The 26,671-nt window shown below is 41.2% G+C and overlaps 1 long non-coding RNA gene across 5 annotated transcripts in view; it reads right to left on the bottom strand.

The window, feature by feature from the left end:
• Positions 1-26,671, bottom strand: part of LOC147030490 (uncharacterized) — a 53,812-nt gene that overhangs the window by 12,893 nt on the left and 14,248 nt on the right. For 2 of the 5 annotated variants that reach the window (XR_015056392.1, XR_015056394.1), the window contains exon 4: positions 22,633-22,692. The exons of 2 other annotated variants lie outside the window; for them this stretch is intronic. This is a non-coding gene — a long non-coding RNA (uncharacterized LOC147030490). Of the gene's footprint in view, positions 1-13,579; positions 15,073-22,632; positions 22,693-26,671 lie in introns of those variants that run through there. One more of the 5 variants, XR_015056393.1, reaches the window with a different exon arrangement.

The raw sequence follows: 26,671 nt of genomic DNA on the forward strand, positions 1-26,671 counted from the left end.
ACACACACACACACACACACACACACACACACACACACACACACACACACACACACAAGCCAGGTGTGCTTACAATTTGTGTAAGCATACAAACCGTGCTTCCCCATTGTGTCGGGTTGCTCACCTGCATTTGATTTTTCCTTAATTTATTTCTTTCATTTCCCAATGCTTTCCGACAGTTCTGTGATTTTTTCCTGTTGTATCGGCTTTGATGTCCGTCGTCACACAAAATTACTGTGCTCACAATTTATGGATGTTGTCCGACGATTCTGTGATTTTTTTTTCACAGTGAAGTGGCTTGGATGTCCATCAGCACGCACAATTTCAGCTTTCTACGTCATCCGGAAGGTACTGATCTTTAATATCAGTGAGTGAATGAGTGAGTGAATGAGTGAGTGAGTGAGTGAGTGGTTAGAAAGAGCTTTATATAACAGATATATGTATATAACAGCTGTCTTGAAGACCTGGTGGGGAGAATGAGAGTGAAGAGAATATGGAAGTTGGCTCCACAGACAGGAAAAAGGAGGAACAAATGAAAGGAGGTGAGCAGTGATTCTCAATTTGGGTAGTTTATGATGGACTTTTGTGCACACTGCAGATCGATGGAGGGGACAAAGCACAGAAAGAGCTGAGGGTGCAAGACCAAGAATGCCTATTTTTTCAGAACAAATACTCACCCTATTGGAGAGGAGATTTGGGCCAAACTATGACACCTATCGTTGATGCTGCTTAAGCAGTCTCCTTGGCTAGTGGGCACAATCCTGGATGGGTTGCCACTCCGACACAGTATACTAGCATGCTGGCACTCATTTTGCCAATCTCGGAAGGATGGCAGGCAGAGTTCACCCCACCTGGTATTAATTCAACAGGTGAGCGGGATTTGAACTCAGGACCCTAGGATCCAAAGCCCACCACCCTAACCATTAAGCGAACACCAGGCATGCTCACCCTATTTCTTGACCAGATATGAGACTGCTGAATCATTATTCCTGCCCAAATCACCTTCAGTCAGTCAAACATCAGGTCTGGCCATCCAGTTCGTGAAAACTTGGGTCAAACTTTCTCCTCCACAGACCCCATAAGAAAGATGGGATTAAATGAATGAAGTCCCATTGCATGAGATCAGATAGTGGAGTCTGAAACTTTACTTTAATCAATAGATTGTTCTTTTAAATACACTGTTAACTTAGCTTGGGCAGAATTATTAACAAGAAGTAAAAAAAGACAAAAAAGTCATAGCCCCCATTGTTTTTGCAATTTTGCTGGAAAGGCTGTACATTTAATTGGCTAGCCCATATATACGTGCAACTAAAATGGCCACCAGTCTACCAGTCGGCCATCTTTGATCAGATCGCAAAATAAAGTGAGGGGCACTGTTATGTCCGCAGACTGGCATGTTAAATCAGTGCTGTGAGCTAATGGTTGTTCGCACTGTTGCTTTACGACAACTGTACTGGTTTACGGTGCCCCTCCTGTTTTATGGCGCTCCAGACATTTTGTGAGACCAACGATTAAAAGCTGTGAGTTTGATTACACTGATCTACGTAGTCATGCCCCGTCTCTAAAACAACGATACCATCATATACTGTGCTTGTGCCAAGTTTGAACAAAATCGGACCTGAGAAATATCTGAGAAATGGTTGGGGACACAGATAAGTAACAAAATGGCCAGCAGTCGGCCAACTTGGATCTGATCTCGAAAAATAAAAAAATGACGTGCATATGTAAGCCATCATTCATTATCTGTGTGCCAAGTTTGAACAGCATCGGTAAATGCTTGTCCGAGAAATGGTCGACAATGTAGTCATCGGCAGATTTTTTTTTTACAACTAAAATGGCCGCCCATCAGCCATCTTGGATCTGATCTCAAAATAAAACGATATGCTTATATAAGCCATAATTCAGTATCCGTGTGCCAAGTTTGAACAAGATTGGTAAATGCGTGTCCATGAAATGGTTGAGGACGTGTTTGATACCGGGTTTATTAAAACTAAAATGGCCGCCAGTCGGCCATATTGGATCTGATGTTGGAAAAAAAAAATGACATACTTATGTACACCATCACATTCATTATCTGTGTTCCAAGTTTGAACGACATCTGGAAATGCTTATTCGAGAAATGGTTGAGGATGTGGTCAACATCGGGTTATTTACAACTAAAATGGCTGCCAGTCTAGCAGTCGACCATTTTTGATCCCATCGCAAAATAAAGTTATGCACAAATGTGGGCCATTGGTTCCTGTGCTTGTGCCAAGTTTGAACAAAACCGGACCATGCATGTCAGAGAAATGGTTGGGGAGACATATTCCATGTCATCAAGTTTGAACAAGATCGGTAAATGCATGTCCAAGAAATGGTTGCGGATGTGTTCGACACCGTTTTTTTTTTTTTAAACAACTAAAATGCCCGCCAGTCAGCCATGTTGGATCTGATGTCAAAAAAAAAATGACGTGCATATGTGTACCATGATGTATTCTGTTTTTATCAAGTACGAATAAAATCGGCCCATACATGTCCGAGATATGGTTGCGGACGCACACGCACGTACGCGGAGACATGAAAATCGACACCAAATCCATAAGCCCCCGTTTCAGACTAAGTCAAATGGGGGCAAAAAAAAAAAAATCTCGTTCTATTATAAGGATGATTTATCAGACGTGCCAATGACAAGCAACATCTCTTAAACAACAGGACCCAATGTGTATCTCTCTGTGGGTCTGAGGTCCTGCTCCACATAATTGACCTCTTATTTGTCTTTTCTCCAAATTCCTCCTCATCGGCTGACATCCACACACATACAAATTGGCAAAAGTCACACCAAACCACAAAAATGAGTTACAGACTGATATTCTGAATGATAACTGTAATCTTACTATCAATTAACAAATTGACATACCACAAAAAGGATAAAGGTTTTAATACATCCTCAACTCAAAACTTCCCTGGGGAAGCTTTAGTTTTCATCTGCAACACATGACTGCAGGTAGCATTACCTTCTGGGGGTGTGTCTGTGCCACTGAACTCCCCCTGGAGGTTAGAGCAGGAATTCGAAATTTGTTCAGGGTATTGGCGATAGCAGGGGTGTGCTCCATTACCAAACAGCTTGTAGAGCGCTCGACAAGTGGCTTAAGCATTCAAGCAAGCACTCCATTGAAACGGTTGATAAGGAACAGCTGGCTTGGCAAGTGAGAGTAAGCTTATTGGTAATGGAACCACCCCTGTCATAGTATTTACGAAGACCAGCATGGGATCTTTTACATCCACCAAATAATGCTGGTAGGTGGGACACCCAGATGAATATCCATACATTGATGCATCGCCCAACATATGGAACACCAGGATGACAGTTTATAGCTGGGCCGAGATTGGAATCCAGCAAGTAAGACAGCTCAGAAGCGAGTGTGCACACCTCTCGGCTATCCTGCCAGTCCTCACTCGGGAAGCTATTTCCTAAAGTGGCATGAAAGATTAATTAGTTCTTTTATTCGTATAGTCCGATGGAACTTTCTGGTGTCATCATCAGCCACAAGTTGCCTCGGGATAACCACAGAGCTGAACTAGCAGCTCAAGTGAGATGGCATTAAAGCATTTTTTCACCGTGACAAATTCTTCCATGAAACTCCTCACAGCATTAAAGCTCCTCAGCTACTCACAGCATTTCGACATTGCAGTGGAAAAAAACTTATTCACTGTGTGCTGGCACTCTTTATTGACCTACCTGGCCTTTCATTACGCCTTTGAATAGCCCAAAGCTATAAAAGTTGTTCGAATTATTAAAACCCAAATTAAGTTCTTTTGTTTTAGATGGCAGAGAGGTTGGTGATCTTTTAGTCTTCTAATGCACTTGCCTGGCTTCACACACCGTCCCCTCTCTCTCAACCATGAGCTCCTCCACAGCTCAGTCGGTCACACACAGGCATTACTCAAATCCTTGTTACTGACATAGGTCGAGACTTTTCCTTAACCTGATTTTCTGCTTTTTCATAGACAAAGTGAACCGCCTTCCTATGTCAGTCCAATTGAACTCCTCTCAACAGTTCTTTCCATTTTTATGAAACTTTTTTTTTAACACTTCTTTGTCTGCATGCATCACATTCATCTGTAACAAACCGTTCACAAATGTCAATATGTGTACAGTAATTTACACCAGATATCATTTCGCTCTTTCATAATTGCAAAAAGATCTGCATAAAAAGGGATGTTCTTATTTTTAATGCAAAACTTGTTTTTGGTAAAAATTTATCAGACAGTTCATTGGGATTTTGTCATGTCAGAAGTTTAGTGGCAGGGTCGAGCCTTAAGAATGCTGTCACATCTTGACGATTTAGCCAGAAATGGCAACGTATAAAAATGTATGTAAAATGTTGGCATACGCTGAAATTTTGATGTTTTTAAAAAAGTTTTGGTCGTATTCATAACACGTTGGTCGTATGCATAACATATTAGTTACGGGCACAGAACGTTTCATTGTCTTATAGATAATTTATACCAACGAATGCTAAGCCTGTTGTCGGCGTTCACAACCTATGCCCAACGATAGTTTAACTTAGGCATAGCGCGCTGCACGTATCGCCGACGAACTCGTGGCGTAGCCTATTAAAAACCTGCCGCACGACGATTGAAATCATAACCACCTGGAAATTGAAAGTGTCAACCACGCAGTCACACCTTGACGATTTAGCCAGCGTATGCCGACCTATGAAAAATTTGCCGAACCAAGCTGGCACACGTCGAATACGTTATGGGTAAGTTGTGTGTACGTTAAGAGCACGCTGAAAAACGAGGAAGTATGCTGTCATTATTTCGTAGTACGTCTCGTACGTCGTGAAATTTGAAGCATGCTGAAAATTTTATGACATACTCGCCGTATGGCTCACACGTTCCGCTACGCTGGGAATAAGTTGTAGGCACGTTACGCGATCGTTGACACACATTACTTGTAAGTTACCCACAAGTCGAAACACGTTGAGGTAATGTTTAGCATACCCGAAACTTATTTTCTCCGTCAAGGCACATTTTCTTTTTTCTCCTTGGCTCCATGAAGGCACGTGACAAAATATCTGAAGTTGTTGTTGTTGTTGTTTGTTTTTTTTAGTCTATCACGAATTTTAAAATATATTCGGACATTTTCTTTTTAGTTTCGACGTCGACGTGATAATATCCTCAAACAGAAAATATGCACAGAGGAGGAACTAAGAATAAGACATGAGCAAACTGAAGAGGCAATCGGACGTGACGTAACGGCACGTGACGAAATATCGGAAGTTAATGTTGTTTTTTTTGTTGTTTTTTTTTAAACGCTGCCAATACGCCATTATACAGAAGCTGTGAATTAGAAACACGTTCAGTAAGTTCTGTGGTCGTCCGGAAAACGTCAATCAAATATGTCTACATACGTCAATATGCGTTGGAGGTGCGTTCCACATAGGTTCAAAGCACGTTACTCATTGGTTAGAAATAACTTTTGGGTACTCTAAGCATTACCTCGACATGTTTCGACTTATGAGTAACTTACAAGTAATGTGCCTCGACGTGTGTGCAACGATCGTGTAACGTGCCTACAACATATTACTCATAGGTTATAAATAAGTTTCGGGTACGCTAATCATTACCTCGACGTGTTTCGACTTATGAGTAACTTACAAGTAACGTGTGTCGACGTGTGTCAACGATCGCATAACGTGCCTACAACTTTTGGCCAGCGTAGCGGAACGTGTGAGTCATACGCTGGCATACTTCGTAAAATTTCAAGCATGCTAAAATTTGAGGACAACCGCAAAGTACAGCGATGACAGCCAGCGTACTACGACGTATGGCAGTGTTTTTCAGCGTGCTCTTAACGTATACAAAACTTACCCATAACGTATTCGACATGTGCCAGCGTTTGACAAATTTTTCATAAGTCGGCATACGCTGGCTAAATCGTCAAGGTGTGACAGCGCCTTTAGGTCACAGTTTTTAATGAATACTCACTCCCCAACTTGACACCATGTCACCCTGCAAGACAGGTTCCCTCCATGACACATGATAATCATATTTCCTTTAATTCCTCAATGAAGATGTTGTTTATACGAGTTACAATTACATTTCAAACGTGCAAAAAATTACTCAATCAAGTCGCAGGTTTAAAGATTAGAGTCCCAGGTCTATGAAGTCTTCAAACTCCAAAGTCTCAGGTCGAGTCACAAGGTGTTTCATATGCAACTGGAGTTAGATTTGAGTCCAAGTATGTCAGACGTCGGTTATGCATGTAAAGCAAGTTGATCGAGATATCTACTTTTTGGATTGCAGTGAAGTTACTGCAATACATTAGAGTTACAACAATAGCAAAATATGCAAACATAGGCTGTGGAACACTGAGTGCATCAGTAAATCTTGAGTCTTTCGGCCAAGAACTAGGAAAACCTGCTTGCCGCAGATTGTTTTCCTAAACAGTGCATATTTCTCCATCCATTGTATTTCTACCTTTTATTTAATAGATTGGACAAAAGATTGGCAGATGCAGTTTAACCTGAGCAAGTGTAAGGTGTTGGGGATGGGTAAGAATAATTAAAATAGAGATTACAGGATGCAAGGGGTAATTTTTGAGCGTGTCACACAGGAGAAGGATCTGGTGGTGGTAATAGATATGGGAGGTAAGCAGGCAGCACAGTGCCAGGCAGCTATCCGTAAAGGAAATGGGGGTTTAGGTTGTATTCGGAGGGGGGTCATTTATAAATCAAAAGAGGTGGTGTTAACATTGTACAGGAATTTAGTGTGGCCACATCTAGAATATTGTGCACAATTTTTGTCACCACATTTGAGGAAAGACAAAGCTGTCAGAGAGAAGGCACAGCATCGAATTACTAGATAGATTCCAGGTTTAGCTCGACTAAGCCATGAGGAGCGGCTGAAGGAGACAGGACTTGGAAACATTGGGGAAGGAGACTATTGCGAGAAAATCTGATAGGAATGTTTAAAATAATAAAGCGTGTGGACAAGACAGGTGAAGTGTAGTTTTCTCAACAGAGTGAACGGTGTTAGGACAAAGGGCCGTAGCTTCAGAGTAAATAAAGAGAGCGTGAGGACAGTTTTAAGACAGGGGTCTTTCAGTCGGAGAGTGGTTAACGCATGGAATGGACTCCCAGGAAAGGTAATGGCAGTGATTTAGATAGGTACCTGGATGCATTGAAGACAGAGAGGTTTGGGGATATTGGCTCTTGTGTGCATGGTAGGTCGCTTGTGTGTGGATGGGTGATACTCGGTTTGGAGCAGCGCAGGTATGATGGGCCGAATGGCCTCCTCATGCGCCAAAGTTCTTATGTGTACTTTGTGTATCTGAGACATCATACATCATAGACGGCATCCTTATTTAACCCTGGAAAAAAAAATAAACGATCCGTAAATTTATGTCTAAGCATAAAGCTTGACAGGCAACTCGATCAAGCACTGCCGAAAGCAAAGTAGACATACCAAAGATTACACCCAAAGGCAGGCGAGGAAATTTCGATGACAGGCAAGCAACGTCAACGTTTGTGTCAACTACGCAAGGTTCACGTGTGGCACTGGTTTTGGTGAAAGGAAAGCCTGCGATTCCAACTTGCACCATACCATGATATTGCATAACATTTTTGCCGGTATAAAGCTGCTGATCAAGCCCCTTCATTAAAAGTGCCCCCACGATGTTTGTGTCAGCATGAATGCGAAGCCAATGGCATCACGATTCTTGTTAACGCGACTTGCTCTTTAACGATACTCTTCTTTTTTTTGTTTTTTGTTTATCTCACCTGGACTTTAGTCAGGTAATATAAACTTATGCGATCGAGCAGTGTCTGTCGGAGAGTGAGTCAGTCAGTTTGTAAATTCTTTAGTCATTATCGCTTGAACCAAACACAATATTTTGATGAAACTTTGCCACAAGCTTAATATTTGATGCCTCACGAAGGTATATTGACCGCATCAAAATCTGCGCTCATTGAGGGGGTCTACGGGGGGGGGAAGGTAAACCCCCCAAAATAGGTATTTGCTCTCTTCTCTGAAACTACACGAACAATTTATATGAAACTTGACCACAGCCTTCATCACCCATGATGTGCCAAAGTTTGTTCATGACATAAACAAACAAAAAAATAATCAGGGTCTAGAGGCTTCTGTTTGGGGGGGGGGGGGTGGGGGGTGTTGGTCCTCCCTAAAGAGGTATTTGCTCTCGTCTCCAAAGCTATACACGCAATTTCGATGAAACTTGACCACAACCTTCATCACCCATGATGTACCAAGGTTTGTTCACGGTATTAACAAAAATAAAACAAAGATCAGGGTCTAAGAGGGTCTGCGGGACGCTTGAGTGACTCGTACTCCTGATACAGATAAGCTTCAGGACACACGGCCCTATATTTTACAGCATTGTTGGAGTGATACAAAACTCATACTGCCATTATTCTCGAAAAATGATGAGTCCAAAAACTAAGCTTTCCCTGACAGAAAGGCAAGTTAAAGAATAAATAATTATCCGATACAGTACTGCCATTGGATTCTCATGTGCATTTTACAACAATGCTTGCATGAGAATGACACGGGGGTCTTAGGGATCTAAAGGGTGTTCGGGTTTGAAATGGTCTAGAGGGTTTTAAAGGATGTTAGGTAGACTAAAAGGGTCTTCGGGATATTTAAGGTTCTTCGGCATATTTAAGGGTCTTAAAGGATCTTGGGGGTATTTAAGAGTCTGATTGTTCCAAAAGGTCTTCAAGTTCTCAAGGGTCTAATGCACCAAAGTGTATTGACCGTTCACATACTCACGTTCTGTGCAGACAAACAGACAAACAAACAAACAAACAAACAAACAAACAAACAAACAAATGGATCCAAATGCAAGACCATCTCCTATGGCGAGGGTAACTACAGAGTTCATGGAGCACCTTACCCCACACAGTGTTGATATAAAGGACATGGGAAGGGCCTTTTAAAAACTTTTGCATTGCATTTCCGAGGCGCAATCTACATTTGCTGCAAGCTGCGATTTTGTATGAATCTCGACACTGGGAGTACGAGAGGCAAATTTGATTTGTCGAGATGGTGTAAAATTTTGTGCAAGTAATGTTAAACTTGAGGTTTTTAGAAGTGACAATAAGCTGATTTGTATTCATCAGTGGACAAGTACATTATTCAAATGAATTAAAATGAAGGCTTTTAAAGGCTGTGGAATTTTTTTATTTTTAAGTTTACCGCCATTGATGCACTGTCTTCGACACCGCCTTATTTAACTTGTTAAATTAGTTTTTCATGTCTATAGTTTGTGTCTATGACGTCCCTGGAAACAGTGTTTCCTGGTTCGAATGATTTTCAATTTTTGTTTGACTGCCAGACAGGCAGACTGAGTAAAACAATTACCGTGCTGCTCTCTGTGGATGCATGCTCTGGACGAGAATTCCGTACAATTTGCCAAATTCAGAGCCAAAGTACCGCACTGCTGAACTGCAAGGTCGTGTTCCGATTCGTGGCCCCACGGTGTTCAAAATACAAACTTCATATGAAATCAAGTTGTTCCTCGATCATAGCCTGGCGTCTGTAAACAGACAAAGTGAACCAATTAGTTCACCCCACTTTTCAATTCACACGCACAGGGTAAAAGAAACAAACAATGTACACTGTACCACACTTGCACAGAAAGTGTACAAAGCAGTTTTGTGCATAAAAATTCCATGAAAACAAAATTTTGAGTATACATGGCATTAATATAATGAGTTCCCTCATCAAGCCTGTGCAATGGTAGCCAATCTGTGGTTGTTCATTCCACCTGTCCCCGTCGCATGAAGTTTACAAAGTATTCCTCCTTTTGGGTTCGATCGGTACGTCCTTCACCCAAATGAGCAGCGTGGAAGCGAGGCTTGCGGTTCTCGCACAGCCGAGTAGATGCAATAAACCGAAGAGAGCAATGGAATTCAAACACAATTTTCAAATTCTTACGAATGTTTCATTAGAGGACAGCTACATGACTCCTTAGTCCCCATGTAAACACAACACACATTTGTTTGGAAGATTACTTCTGAACACTTTGGCTGTGTGACAACATAAGTAAACAAGGGATGCCTGTGGTTCTTCAGGTTTACACAAAGGTGTTGGTGAGTATGCGATTATTTAAACTCGTACAGAACATTGCTTGCCACAAACGTTGAGCCATTTGCAAATAAAAGGACCAAGCGTAAAAAGAAAAAAAAAAAAAAACATAAAAAGGGTGGGTAGTGTATCCAAATCATGACTGTAGGTTTTTGTAGAGGCAATAGAACTCGATCCTCACATTTACTCATTGCCTCCTGGGATGGAAGGTTGGGCGACGGGTACGTGCACTCGAGTGTACATGATTTTAACATACGAGTTCCCTTATAAAGTGTTCAGCTCTTAAAATACCCGTTTAACTTGGTTACACACCACCAGTCGCTCTCACCGATGAGTGGGTCGATGAGCGCACCAGAATCGCTGATTAAAACCTTCACGGGTTTTCATGTGTGAAAGTGTGCAAGTTGATAAAGTCGAAGGAGATACAAGTCATACAAGGTATCCAGAGGGGAACCTTCAGATGGATCATGTTGTCGCAAACCAGAAGACTCTGCAACATGTAATAATGGACTGAGGGAAAATGGACGAGCGAAATGGAGGCAGATGTTCTGTGGTTTAGCATGTTCCATCTGTTTGCCTATTGTCTCGGTGAATGATTGTTGCTATTGGAGGTTTTGTCCGTGCATGGGGGATCAAAAACACTGGGCACATTTGTCCCTTTAAATATGAATTGGGGTTACATACATCTCGCGTTGTAATCCCGTGCTTTGGGAGCTCGCTGCAAACATGCTACGACCCTTTATAGACAGAACGACTGTTGTGATGCCAAACAGGCTGATGGCTCGTAAAAGTGCATCTCAACCTGGTGTGTACAAGACCATGATCTCAGCCACCTATGGGAGAAGAATGTATTGTTACTGGCCGGGGGTCGGCCACCAACCGACCGCTCTGAACGGAGCCGCAAGTCGAGTCGGCCCCACCGATCGCCCGGAATATAGATCGCCGCCTGGATAACTCCGAGCGACGGGTCCTTGTACAAGAACCGAAATACGCCAATGGGCAGATCACGTGGGGTAGGGTCGATTGCCAATCTTCAATGTACCTAAATACCCATGTGATCCAACTACCGGGGTATTCCACCCTCGACGGATCTCGTACGGAACAAACCGCCGAGGCGAGCTTGTCCGTGCACGATTCCGAGCGGCTTAATCGCTGAGAACCGTCGGTCCAAATGTCCCCCTATTACGGCAAACCAACGGCTTTCTTACTCCCAACACACGAAATGTTCAGTCAATGAGGGAATGGACGCAACGAGCAGGTTTACATTCACACAAGGACATTTATTACAATAAAACACGTATGCAATTAAATAAGGTAAAACACGTATGCAATTATACAAGCAACAAAAGAACTACAACCGTCTACTTATTATGTACAGTCATTTACACTTAACAGCAGTTCCTACTTATTAGACGGGCCCACGGACACACGTACGCGCACACACGAAACGGTGGCCGAGGCCTTTAATCACGAGCTCCAGCTCGGAGGACAGGTGAGCTGAAACTCAGAGCTTGACTCGAACCTTTCCACCTCGTGTGGTCTTCAACTTGCCCGGACCCGGGCTCCAGCGAGAGCGAGCTCGATCCAAATCGCTGCGATCCTTCCCGAGCTCCCGCGAATCCTCCCGCGCTTCTCAACACGTGCCGGTGAGATGAGGAGGCGCCGATCCTTCCTGTCAATCGTCGCTTCCCCGAGGAACCAACTCCAAGAGGAGGCCGATGCGTCGCACCAAGCCGGGAAACAAAATGGAGAACGAAAAGCTCCACGAACCAAGAAGAAGAGGAAGAAGAGGAAGAAGCCTCCACTCGCAGCTCGAGCCGAACAACCGGCTCAAGTTCCTTCCAAAACAAAGCAGCAGCCGAAGCTCACTGAGCCAGCCGAAGAAAAAAGCTTCCTAAGGCCTCAAGCCAAGCAAGACCCGATGGCTGAACGACTGCTCTCTCTCCAAAGCAAAAAAAAAAAAAAAAAAAAAAAAAAAAAAAAAAAAAACTTACTCCTCCCACGGGACTCAGCACACGAACTCTGCACACGGGACTCAGAACAGGACTTCACGAACTCTTTACACGGGACTTTCACGAACTCGGCCCTTCCATGGGACTCCCACGAACTCAGCCCACCAACTCAGCCCAACCACGGGACTCAGCACACGAACTCTGCACACGGGACTCAGAACAGGACTCTTCACGAACTCTGCCACGGGACTCCCACGAACTCTTTACACGGGACTTTCACGAACTCAGCCCTACCACGGGACTCCCACACGAAGAAACAAAAGATGTCCTCTTTATCCTTTGCTCCCCCCTCCCCCGCATCTGGCGTGACTCATGCCCTCGTGATCCACCCCCCCCCCCCGCTCAACCACGGGTGGGAGGGAGTTGTTGAGGTCACCGCAGGGTTTTTCTTCCTCTTCGCAGAAGAGGGGAGGGACGTCTCCATTGTTCGCTCCCCAACTATTAAATCGATCCGCAGCGCATCTAATCAATTCCTGAACATTTAAACAATGGAAGGTGAGCTATCTAGGGAACATGCACTTATCGACATAGCTGACTAAGGGAACCTGTATGTTGTGTGCAATTGAATTCCAAATTCGTAACAGTATTTTTGCAATGTGATGACACAATGGAACATGGGAAGAGTGGTTGGCAGAGGGATGGATTTTTTTCCTTGGGTTTGCGTTTAGTATTCACCACATCTTGTAGTTACAGTGGCGAAAGTCCGTAACAGTGTTGTAAGGAAGGCAAGATGGACACAAGAGAGGATGTTGATGGATAAGAATGTAAAAGCTGTAATAAAATGGCCAATTGTTATATTTTAGATAGACCTCGATCCTCACATTTTATCATTGTCTCTTGGGCTGGAAGGATAGCCTCCTCGATCGAGAGGAATGTGCACAAGTCTCTGTGCTGTCTCGCCTGGTTCGAATCTCGGCCAATCTATAAACTGCCACCCTGGTATTCCCTTCGCAGGGCGATTCATCAAAAGTTTGTCGTCCCTCGAGTGGTTATTAAATTGGGTGTCCCATCTACCAGCATTAGTTGGTGGACGTTAAAGATCTCATGGGGTGTTTAGCGAAGAGGAGACGATTTATCAACACCAGCACCAAAGACAATTTCCAAACTGCTGCCTTAATGTGCAGGGGAAATGCATTTGCAGCATAGCCTCATCTCAATAATCTTGCAACAAACAAGCTAAATTAATCATCGAATCCCAGTCCAATATGCATTGACGAACAACATTACCTTCTGGCTTGGACTTTAACAGCTTCCAAGTTGGTTGCTACACATGTCGGTACCTTCCAAGTATTCAGTAGACATTACAACAAGAGTTGTTGATATTTCCATAAGCAGGTGGTCAGTACACGATGAGCACAATTGGGTGAATACGGCTTTACAGCATAGGAGCATCCAAGGAACATTGCGAAGGACTTCACAAACGAGATGTCCAGCAAAAAATGTTGAAGAAACATCTACGGGGTAAACCCCACTCTGCAACCAATTGGTTGCAACAGTGAACTCAAAATCAAATTGTTGATTCTATCCCATTGCATAAGACATAGAAAATTGGGACTATTCTCTGGGATTTCAAAAGCATGACCTGGTCATGTGGTCAGCATGATCACCTGGGCTGTAATAATTTGAAGGTGTATGAAAATATCTCGATGCAGTGACTGAACGAGGGCTTTGACTGGTCGAATATGTTGGGCAAATTTTTATTCATTTTATCTCTCGTCTGTTTCCATAAAGTTGTAAATGTATTTGTTGCATGAAGGTCAAGCACAGAAACACGAGACATCGCTGATGACACAGGTGGCCTCAGGAGACCATACTCCACACATTTTTTGGGTGTGTTATCTTTCATAAAATTTGGTTCTTCTATTACCATGGTTGGTGGAACCCTAGCCAGTTATCTACAGTATACAAGGTTATACACAGGAGGCAAATAATCGATTCTTCATGCCTCCGATCCACACCCTTTTAACTTGATCTATCGATTTACTTGCATACTCTGTACTAAACCCATTATGTCATTAACTTAACATCGATATTTATTTACACAATCATTAACGTACATATCATATTTAATACTCATGCATATAATGACCTGCACGCTACACTATAAGAGATACAGTGGGATATTTTGTGTTCACAACCAAAATGCTAGATACACAACTGGCTTCATGTCCCCATCTGTAGGGTGGTATGCTCAGAGATACAATGGCTCCTGATAGCACTGCAAAAGGACAGACAGTAGTTCTTGTAGGATTTAACTTCACAAGCGAAATGATCAATCACCATACAACTCAGAAGAGACAATGCTAAAAACAGAGCAATCCTGCCATCGTTCACCTTACAATACTGAGCACCATGCAGGCCTTCTGTCTCAATACAAATGGAGCTCGACTTTGCTTTGCTTCCAAATTTTAATGGGATCAGCACCTTAAAGTTTGTAGTCATTTGTATTTTAAGAAACATTCACCACCAACCCCCCTCCCCACACCCCTTGTCTATTTTAATTGTCATAACCTTACTATATACAGTAAACCTCGAAGGGCACTCGGTAGAGCGCATACCTCCGCCACACAATGCCTGATCCACGAGAACACATCGGGACCAATACATCTTTGAAATATCATGCTATATATAGTTTTTGAGCCCTATCTCTCTTCAGTGAAGAATCACTTCAAAAATTAAATAATTCTCGCATCCAGATCTTCTCCAAAATCGAATCAGTTCTTCCTTATCACACACTCAACAGGTCCACCAAGTTCCATCCGAATCCGTCCACAGCTTTTTGAAATATCGTGCGACATATCGTTTTTGGCCCTCTCTCGCAATGGTGAAGGATCACTTTAAAAATTCTAGTCGTCGGATCCGGATCCGGATCTGGATCTTCATCAAAACCGAATCAGTTCATCCTCATCACACACCGAATCTGTCCACAAAATTTCATCCGGATCCGTCCACAACTTTTTGAGATATCCTGGACACAGACAAACAGACAGACAGATTAAAAGGGTGAAAACATAACCTCCTTCATCTTTGGTGGCAGAGGTAAGAAGGCAATTATCTGTTTGTTTGTAATCTGATAATTATAGAATAAAAAATGGCTGGGCCAATCTCCAAAAAAATCTTTCACACATGCTGGGGGTACCCTGGGTCAGGTCATGGTCCCAAAATAACCCCCATCCTCCTGCCCTGCCCAACCTCACGAGGGTGGAAAGATGACTTACGATGTTTGCTTGTACATCTGCCACAATGCAAGTGGTTTACTGACCCATGCTTGGGGGGATTAATATATTTGGCCCACCATCCCAACCATCGCAGGTCACTCCCGGAGGGAGAGGGTGTTTCTTGCTATATTAAAATAAGGGAATTGTCTGTGCAGTACGTGTGTTCATTATAGAATTGAAAATGGCTGGGCAAATCTGGGGAGACAATTTGCAATTTTCACTTGTACATGTACATGTGAGTTTAACAACTGTTTTCTGCCTAAGGGAGGGGGTACTGACACCATATTTTGTTCCTGGAAGAAACGGGTGATACTAATGGTAAAAAATACGAAATTAACTTTGTGGCAGCAAAGAAATGGTTCAACTCATTAAAATGTTGTTGGTAGAAGTAGGAAAGGGATGGCTTGGGTGTGGAGAAGGTGTCTTTTCCATGGAAAGCTGATGCTGGTCTGAGATTCTCACAAACAATGGTGTTGTGGATCCCTACATACAAGGTTTCGGTGCTCTGCTCGTTTTTAGGTCTGGAATGCCACAGGCTTTGGATACGATTTTCCGTTTTACATCAACGATGCAAAATTTCGATTCAGCCAGGACTTGTTTTGCACTTTAAATCCTGGACAGCATTTGTAAATGTCATGAAGTATTGTGAAATGAGCACTGGTATTAAGTATATAAATTACGAGTGAGGTATGCTTACACAGTGTGTCAGCATACGAACCGTGCTTCCCCATTGTCTCGGGTCGCTCACCTGCATTTAATTTTTCATTTTTTTTATTTTTCATTTTTTTTTTTTCAATTAAATATAAATATATATATTTTCATTTATGGATGCTTTCCGATGGTTCTGTGATTTTTCCTGATGTATCGGTTTTGATGTCAATCAGCTCGCAAAATTTCAGCTTTCTACATCACCTGGAAGGTACTGACCTTTGATATTAGTCAGTGAGTAAAAGAGCCTTTTCATTAGCTTTGTAATAAACTGTTTTTCAAAGGTAAGGAATGCCAAAAAAATGTTTTTGCAATTTCAACAAGATTTTCTCAAAATATCAGTAATCAAAGGAAACTTCAACACACTTTATAGCACATTTGAAATCCAATACCTACAATTACCTTACTTGCTATAAAGACATACATTTAAACAAATGCATACCAGTGGAAAATTTTAGTAAAAAATAAATAAGAAGAGGAAAATGAAATTATTCAAAATACGTAGAAAATATCTGATGAATTATAAAATGTTACAAAATCTATTCAATGTTTTTTTTAAAATCGATTATTGGCAATAAACTCCCAAAAATAGGCCACGTTGATAAAGCCAAGGTGTCAGGAAAAATGGAAATAAAAACAAACTCGAAAGCATCTGAAAATGCAAAGCCTGTCCACGTCCACTTTGGATTCAGACGATGACTTTTTCCGTTTGCTAAATAGGAGAAAAACAGCGACAAAAAAAATTTTTTTGACGACTTTTGGTGAGCTCAAAACAATCGGATGTTAGTGTTTTAATCGTGAACCAATTCAGTGACCCAATGTGGAAACCATGTTCAAATTTCAAGTAAATTGGATGAAAATTGATATTTTTTTGCAACCTTGATCTTATAATCCAATAATAATAACAAGAACAATAATAACAATAAGAAAAAGAGCATTCAGAAATTGCAAAGTCTCACCAGGACTTCTTTTGAGTGGTGTATTTTAATAGGTCTCAGTGTAAATCCAATATGGCTGCCAAACCATGTGACCGTTTTTTTCCTCATGGATAGGTGGTGTAATGTGTAAAGTTGTGTAAGGTTTCACCTCGATCTGTTCAGCCATTTCAGAGAAGAAGATTTTTGAAGGTTTTTTTTAAAAACAATATGGCTGCTGAATCACGTGACTGATAATCTCATGAATATTTCTGTGGACCATTTTATCCCAAGATGATCCTCAAAAATTTTCATACTGATCAGATTTGGCGCTCCACAGAGGCAATTATGACGTGATAACGAGGGCACCAATGACATCATAAAAAAATCATCACCCTCATTCCACATGAGGATTACTTGCAATGCACCAATATTCAAATTTTTCCTTGATGCGGTTTCAGAGATATAGAGGTCCAAAGTTTCAATGTTTTACCAATATGGCTGCCACATCACGTGACCTTTGTCGTCTTAATTATCATGAGAACATTCTACATGAGTCGTCATACCAATGATGAAAATTTCACCTCAATCCGACAGGCGATTACGGAGAAAAACACGAAAGGTCTGTATGGACAAACAAACAGACAAACAGACAGACAAGCCGGTAGGTGGCGATGGGTGGCCAAGCATGGAAACTATAAAATATAGAGCAAAATGGATGTCATATAGCGGATAGGGAATAACCTTAAGATTATGCATATCAAATCTCATCCAGTTCAATCTCCTGATAACTACTCGGTATCCATTTGAATGAAAAGTACCGAACATGCGGTTTGAAATCGGAAATCCCCAAAGTTCGAGGGGGTGCTGTGGGTGAACAAAGATCTAAATTGAAAATCCGGCTTGATAGTTTGTGCACAATGTACTCCAGACGATTAGTGTGAATTTTCATGACCATCCGACCATAACCCGAGGAGGAGTAGGATTTGGCGCGAAGGCACCTCCAGCTCTCGCATATTATCGATTTTTGCACTAATTGATCTTTGACCCCTGACCTAAGCGAAATCGGTCAATATGTCCAGAGGCAAAGTTGTAATACTCATTGAGTACCATGAACCTGCAAAGTTTCATTCTTATCGATGCACTCACCTGGTCGCTCGGGGGCCTTCAATTTTCGCCAATTTTCACGCATACCCAAATTGTAGGGGGTGCTGCGGGTAAAGTATTCCATATATCACAAAAACCGGAATACATTTGATAGAGCATCACCTGTAGATCATTCGTGCCAAATATCATAACCCTACGTCGGATAATGGCTTTCGGAATTGATTTCGCGTGAACGGTACCGATTTTGAAGGTTTTTCGGTTGTTGCTAGGGAACCAAAGTGTCCCTAGCAACCATCACAATTTCCAAAGCACTAGGTCAAAAGATGTACCTACCACCCAAGTTTGGTCAAAATCCGCCCACGTTTACTACCAATTATGCTGATGACAAACGAACAAACATCCAAACAAACAGACAGAATTACTGACAATAAGGGTCACCTATTTAGGCGACCCAACAGACAGACAGACAAACAAACAAACAAACAAACGGATCCAAAGGCAATACCCTCTCCAAATTATTCGGCGAGGGTAATATTCAGCTTCCAGCTTTGATTGGTGAAAGAATTCAGTGACTCAATATGTAAATTCTTAAAATTTCATGTCAAATGGATGAAAATTGACGATTTTATGTGACATTGACCTTTGCCATTTTGACCAAATTATTAATTTGACTTCTCCATATTATCATAATAAAGCTTTGTTGAAAACTTGACAATATCTCAAATGGTAAAAAAAAGTTAGAGAGAGACACACATGCGCACGCACGATTGCAAAACACCGTCTCCCACACAGCGGGGGATGGGATAACAAACAATCAGAGTAATTTAAAAGACAAATTTCAAAGTATCCACCAAAACGTGAAAATCCGCCAATTGGCGGAAGTGTAAAACATTTGAAAACTTGGAGGGCACTTGGTAGAGTGCATACCTTCACCACACAATGCTTGATCCAGAAGAACATATTGGGCCCAATACATTGATAAAATATCATGAAATGTATAGATTTTTGGCCCTTTCAATGGTGAAAAATCACTTTAAACATTAAATAATTCCCATATCTGGACTCAGATGTTCACCAAAATTCAACCAATTTGTCCTTGTTGCACACCCAGCGTGTCAACCAAGTTTAATTTGAATCCGTCCAAAACTTTTTGAGATATCGTGCTATATATTGTTTTGGCCCTATCGCTCAACGGTGAAGAATTACTTTAAAATTCTCGTAGCCAGATCCGGATCTTCAAAAAAATCTAATCATTTCGTCCTTGTCACACACCCAACCTGCCCACCAAATTTCATCCAAATCAATCCAAAACTTTTTGAGATCTCCTGCACACAAACAGACAGGGGTGCAAACATAACCTCCTTCCACCTTCTGTGGAGATGGTAACTAGAACAGCACTCGGTGGAGCATATGCCTTCACCAGGCTGAACAGTTTTCGTTTTGTATCCCACTGATAGGCCAGACCTGCAATTGCACCATTCGTCCTTGTCAAACAAAAATCTCATCAACTTGTTCTCATCACCTACCCAAATTATCCACCAAGTTTTTATTTTAACAACTCGTCCACAACGATATATTTTTGGCCTTATCTCTCAATGGTGAAGAATCACTTAAAAAAATTATGGTATCCGGATCAGGATTTAGATCTTAATTGGCCAGTCAACTTGGCCAGATCTTCTCCAAAATCTAATCAATTCGTCCTTGTTACACACACAACCTGTCCACTAAATTTCATCTGAATATATCCATAACCTTTTGAGATAACCTGCTCACAGAAAAACATACAAGAAACAGACAGACAAGTTCTTTGGATCAGGTTTTGGATCAAGATCAAAATTTGGTCAAGTTTATCATTATTGGATAGGGATGAAAGCATAACATCCATCCACGTTCGGTAGTGGAGGTAACAAGAGCTCATTCCATATAAAAGTTGTGTTGACAAATATGGAATGCAACACTAGCAGGAGCACCCGGCATTGCCCAGTGTCGTTCTAATTTTTTTGTGGGGGCTGAAAACACTTCCTTACACACACTAAGGAATGGATTGGGTATCATTTAATACCTTTCACATTGCTATAAAGGCTTAGGCACTGTAGAGCAATTAAAAAATAAACCAATGTCACCCGCAGGGTGACCCGTATCTTGCCAAAAGGTGACCACGTGTGACTTCTTTAAGGTCACACTGAGGTGAACAGAGCTGCTATCCACCAGGAGCGACTCCTTGAGGAATATCTGCCTACGAGAGATTCCGATGAGAATCGTTCTACAGAGTAACCATGAAAAATATGCTTTTGCCTCATAACGTCACCAAATGACGTCATAATGTCTCAAGCTTGACATATCTAGAAAGCACTCATCGAGTTGTTCAATTTGAGGTACTACACGATATGGTTCCTAAAACTTGAAAATTTGACCTTGGGGTCAAATATGTTTGACCTCAGGCGCTAACCATGAAGGTCAAGGCCAATCGCCACCAAAAATTAATCAGCTGAGCGCCAGACCATGAACTACATTCCCATGAAGTTTGAAGACGATCCGATCAAAATTACTCAAAAAATAAGGGTTTCGTCGACTCCCCTGATTTGTGACAAAGTGACCTTGACCTTTGACCTTCAAAATTTTATGCGCTGAAAGGGACCTCTATAGGCCTCTGATATGCGGTCACAAAAATTTCCAATGACAACTGTGCTCTGCAGAGTGATTTATATGTGATTACAGACCAAAAAATAAAAATAAAAATAAAAAACATATGAAGGTCAAGGCCAATCGCCACCAAAAATTAATCAGCTGAGCGCCAGACCATGAACTATATTCTCATGAAGTTTGAAGACGATCCGATCAAAATTACTCAAAAAATAAGGGTTTCGTCGACTCCCCTGATTTGCGCCAAAGTGACCTTGACCTTCAAAATTTTGTGCACTGAAAGGGACCTCTATAGGCCTCTGATATGCGAAGTTACAAAAATTTCCGATGATAACTGTGCTCTGCAGAATTTTTTATACGTGATTACAGACAAAAAAAACAAAACATACAAGATGATTAACATATCTTGCAAAAACTTAGTTTTGGCAAGATAAAAACAAACATTTGACCCATGTCCGAAGGAAATGCTTCAGTTTGGCATTTTTAATATGAAATGCGCAAAGCCTATCAATGAACGAAACCCATCAGAGTTACCCTTTAACACCCTTCAGAATTACCCTTTCAAACCCATTTCAGGGTGGCCATAAAGTTTGTAAACATAGGCAAATATACATTATAAATGGTTTATTGACATTACATTATAATACATGATCTATTCAATGACATGTTCAATGTGTTGTCCCTCATGAGACCTTCGATGCTCCTTGTTGTTTGGTAGGGGAATGGGGAGGTGAACAATTCACATATGTGAACGAGGAGGTGAACAAGCAAAAGATGCGGTACTGGTCACAAGACAATCCACACTGGATCTCCCCTACCAAACAACAAGGAGCATCGAAGGTCTCATGAGGGACAACACATTGAACATGTCATGTAATGTAATTGAACAGATCAAGTATTGTAAGTAATGTCAATAAACCATTTATAATGTATATTTGCCTATGTTTACAGACTTTATGGCCACCCTGTGGAATGACCCTTGAGAACCCTTTCGAAATAAAAAGGGTAGGTTAGAAAGGCTCTTCTTCATCATTTCTTATGGAGGGATGGAGGGACGGATGGAAGGAAGGACATACCCAAATGGTGAAGCAGCTTCACTGCTTAAAAACTCCAAGAAATCCAACTTCTTTTTTTTCGAAATTTTCAAAAAAGTTTTTTTGATGAACACTCACTCATGAACCTATGAAAGTTCGACGAAGTTCCTTTCGGTCATCTCTGAGAAAATTGGTGACACATCAACAAACATCTCTCTTATAGTATAGACAGCAGGTTAACTCAGAGATCTACAAACATCTGAACTGTCTTTAGCAGAATTTGAACACCAGTGAAATCGGATGAGCGAAAACAAAACAAAATAATCCGGTGCAATGCCAATAAGGGGAACTGCATAAAGATGCATATCATGCTTCAGATATAATGTTAAACCAGCTCATGAATGCACTAGAACGACAACCTTCGACGTCACGTCGCAACGTCGCCAGATATGCCTCTGCCCACATTATTACGTCATTATACATACTTGTACCAAGTTTGATTTGAATCCCTGAATGCAGAATTAAAATATTAAATAATTCTGGCTGCTGGACCATGCATCCAAATCAGGTTGAAATTTAAAACATATATCACACATGTCCACTAGATCATAATTGCAACATTTCACATCAATTGATGAAGCAGGTCAAAAAAAATTTTTTTTTAAAGAATTTCGTTTAAACTAATATGGCTGCCAGACCACGTCACCAATTAATTATTTGTGAACACCCTGGTATCCCCAAGGCTTGGGGAAAGTGTGTGAAGTTTCCCCCTAGATTTGTCAAACTGTTCTGGAGAGGAAGATTATATAATGTTTATTCTTCAAAAATTCATAGCTGCCAAATCATTTGACCTGTGATGTCAAAGGTAGAGAACTTTTTGTTCCTCATGGATCGGCGATCATACCTGTAATGTTTCACCTCGATCTGTTCAGCCATTACAGAGAAGATGATGTTTGAAGGTTTTCTGTAAAAAAAAAACAATATGGCTGCTGAACCACATGACTGATGACATCATAATTTTTTTTGCCAATTACAATTTAACCCTAGATGACCCTCAAAATTATTCATACTGATTGGATATCGTATTTGAAATAGGCAATTATGACGTCAAAACTAAGCCACGTATGACATCATCAAAAAAATCCTGTTTTTTCTCATGGGGACTACTTCACATGTGCTAAGTTTCAATTTTTTTCCATGGAGTTTTTTTGGAGATAGAGCTCCAAAGTTTCTCCTTTTTTCCAACATGGCTGCCATAGAACTGTCAATAAACCATTTATAATGTATATTTGCCTATGTTTACAGACTTTGTGGCCACCCTGGAGAATGCCCCTTTACATACATTATAAGTGGTTTATTTATAATGTATAAATGGAAAACACATGCCAAACTCCATGTAAATCAATACCATGTGACCGATGACATCATAGTTATCACACAAACATTCCACATGAGTAGTCGCATCTATGGTGAAAATTTCGTGAAATTTCTATGGTGAAAAGAAAAACCTTGCCGCCCCGCTTCGATACGACACCTGACCCACGACGTCCTCTTCATCAAATCAAATTCAGAATGTATGGCCGATCACATCGGGTGGAGTTTTGCATTAATCTGATAAGCTTTTTGTCCAACATGGCTGCGAGATGATGTGACCGATGATGTTGAAATCTAAAACCGATATTACCCATACTGAGTCGATCATATAAACAAAAATTATTTTTCTGAAACCACTTAGCATTTCGATGCGAGCCTTTGCAGTGATGATCCACTACTGGTGCTGAAAATATCATATTTAACAATGACCTTATCAGTTACATGATGTGGTTGCCACGTTGGTTATACGGAGATAATTAAACAATCATTTCTCTGAAACCGTTTAACCTATCAATACTATACTTTGCATATATGATCCACTGCCTTTGCTGTATATTCATGACTTTAAAATGATGCCATCAATCACGTGTTGCGGCAGCCACATTGGTTTAAAAGAAAAACCTTTTAAAAATTTATATTTCTGAAACGGCTGTTGCGAATGATGCAAAACTTTTCAGTTGCGATCCGCTGCCTTTGCTCCATGTAAAGCAACATGTTTCACATCGATCCATTAAACAGTTTTGGAGAAAAATGTTTTTTAAATTTTTGGTTTTCAAACTAACATGGTTGTCAAACCACATGACGTATGACATTGAAAATTTGGAATCTGCCCAACATTTGGTTTTGGATCACGGGTGTGAAGCTTCGTTTTGATCAGATAAGGTTAATTTTTCTATACAATATGGCTGCCACACCACTTGATCTGTGACATCATCTTTTCCACACTGTATGCAGCTATAGTGTTAGATGGCATTTGGTAAACTTGGCTTCCTATCGGATAAGCGGTTCCAGAGAAAACATTATTTAATATTTTTCTTCAATGCAATGTGGCCACCGAACCACGTGACTTATCAATTATTCTTTGTCACCCTAGTAACAGCAAGGCATGGTGAATACGTGTGTCAAGTTTCCCCTAAATCTGTCTAGCCATTCTGGAGAAGAAGATTTTTGAAGGTTTTAAGGTAAATCTAAAGGCCCGGTCACACCTTGACGTTTTAGCCAACGTATGCCGATTTTTGAATTTTTTTTCTAAAATGCTGGCACACGTTGAATACGTTATGGGTAAGTTTTGATAACATTGAGAGCACGCTGAAAAACACTGCCATACGTCGTTGTACGTTGGCTTTAAACGTTGTACTTTTCGGTTGTCCTCAAATTTTTTCATGCTTGAAATTTCACGACGTATGCCGGCGTATGACTCACACGTTCCGCTACGCTGGCCACAAGTTGTATGCACGGTCTGCGATCGTTGACAGACGTCAACGCATGCTACATGTAAGTTAATCATAAGTTGAGACACGCCGAGGTAATGTTTAGCGTACCCGAAACTTATTTCTAACCTATGATTAACGTGTTGTTGGCACGTTACGCGATCGTTGCCACACATCGACAGACGTTACTTTTAAGTTACTCATAGGCTGAAAGACGTCGGTATAATGGATCATCCTTGCGTCAGCGTCCACGGCCGCGGCCAGGACACTTATTTGCAGCATTCTTCAAACTTTTCTTCGGCATGACGAGGATGTTCACACTTCGATGTCTAGCTTGGCTATGATTCCAATTGTCCATCGGCAGCGTCTATTTAAAATAGTCGAGTTTGAGCGTTTTAACACGTTCAGAAGAAACGCTTCAAATTTCCAAACCCCAGCGTCAAAAAACAAAGGCGAGTGACAGCAATTTAAATCGTTCATTGTAAACAATGAAAATAGCAGAGTGGTACCGTTTAAAAGTCGTTGAGTGTAAAAAAAATCCAATTGTTGAGCGCAAGCGTCTACTTTCAATAGTGGGGTTTGAGCGATTTAGCACGTTCAATAGAAACGATTAAAATTTCCGAGCGCCAGCGTCAAAAAACAAAGGCGAGTCACAGCAATTTAAATCGTTCATTGTAAACAATGAAAATAGTTGAGTGGTACCGTTTAAAAGTCGTTGAGTGTAAAAAAAATCCAATTGTTGAGCGCAAGCGTCGACTTTCAATAGTGGAGATGCAGCCATTTAAATCGTTGAGTGGCAGCCTATGAACCTACCCGTGGACACGCGGACGCAAGGAGGATCCATCATAACCCACACCCTCCCCCTCACACTCACCTACTACTGCCAACATGAACAAACTACTACTAATACTAATACTAATACTAATACTAATACTAATACTGATACTGCTGACATGGACATCGACTCAAAAAGGAACTCGAAAACACTGTTGGGTTCCCCTTTTATGAGCAGCATTTTTATATACCAATTCCCAAAACCGCTGGGAACACGTCTTTATATGGCAGTTGTAAGCTAGAAACGTTAATTTTTTTTTTTTTGTCGACCGGAAGACGTCATTGGAATACGTCGACGTGTGTTGGGACTATGTAAAGAATTGGTTCAAAGCACGTCAAACATAAGTTAGAAATAAGTTTCGCGTAAAAAAGACATTACCGCGACGTGTTTCAACTTATGAGTAGCTTATAAGTAGCGTTTGTGGACGTGTGAAAGCGTCCACATATCGTGTGTAAAACTTATCCCCATCGCATGCGGAACGTGTGTCATACGCCGAGTACGTCGTAAAATTTTGAACATGTTTAAAATTTCTTGACGTACTCTACTTACTACGACGTATGATAGCATACTTTAGCGTTCTATTCACGTATTTGACGTGCCCCCAACGTTTTAGACACATTTTTCTTAGGTCGGCATACGCTGGCAAGATCGCCAAGGTGTGACGGCGATGTTGTCACTTCCATTTCTACGGCAGTTATGATTCGAATCGTTGTGCGTCAGCCTTTTAATAGGCTACGTCACGACATAGTCGGCGATGCGTGCAACGCGCTATGCCGAAGTTAGACTATAGTTGGGCATAGGTTGTGTAGGCCAACAACAGGTTCAGCATTCATTGGTATAAGTTATCTATAACACAACGAAACGTTCTGTGTCCATTACTAATATGTTATGCATACGACCAACTCGTTATGAATACGTCCGAATCTTGAAAAAAAAAAACATCAAAAGTTCAACGTCAGCCAGCGTTTTACATACATTTTAATACGTTGCCATCGCTGTCTAAAACGTCAAGGTGTGACCGGGCCTTAAGATGGCTGCCAGACCGTGACCTACAACATCATAGTTATCAATTTTTTTCAATATGGTTAGGAAATAATTTTTGTGCAGTTTCACTTTCTTTAAAGAGAATCTGAAGAAGAAGATTTTATCCATATATTTAAAAAAGGAATATAGCTGCCACACCACATGATGGATGATGTCATAATTTTTTTTTCTTTCTGTTAACCAATCTATCCCAAGATGAACCTCACAAACTCTCATAATGATCAAATGCAGTGTTCTACGTATCAAATTTTGACAGGGAT

Source organism: Eptatretus burgeri, chromosome 3 (assembly GCF_056783735.1).
Source record: "Eptatretus burgeri isolate ZD-2024b chromosome 3, Ebu_testis_v1, whole genome shotgun sequence".
In the NCBI taxonomy this organism is placed as follows: Eukaryota; Metazoa; Chordata; class Myxini; order Myxiniformes; family Myxinidae; genus Eptatretus; species Eptatretus burgeri.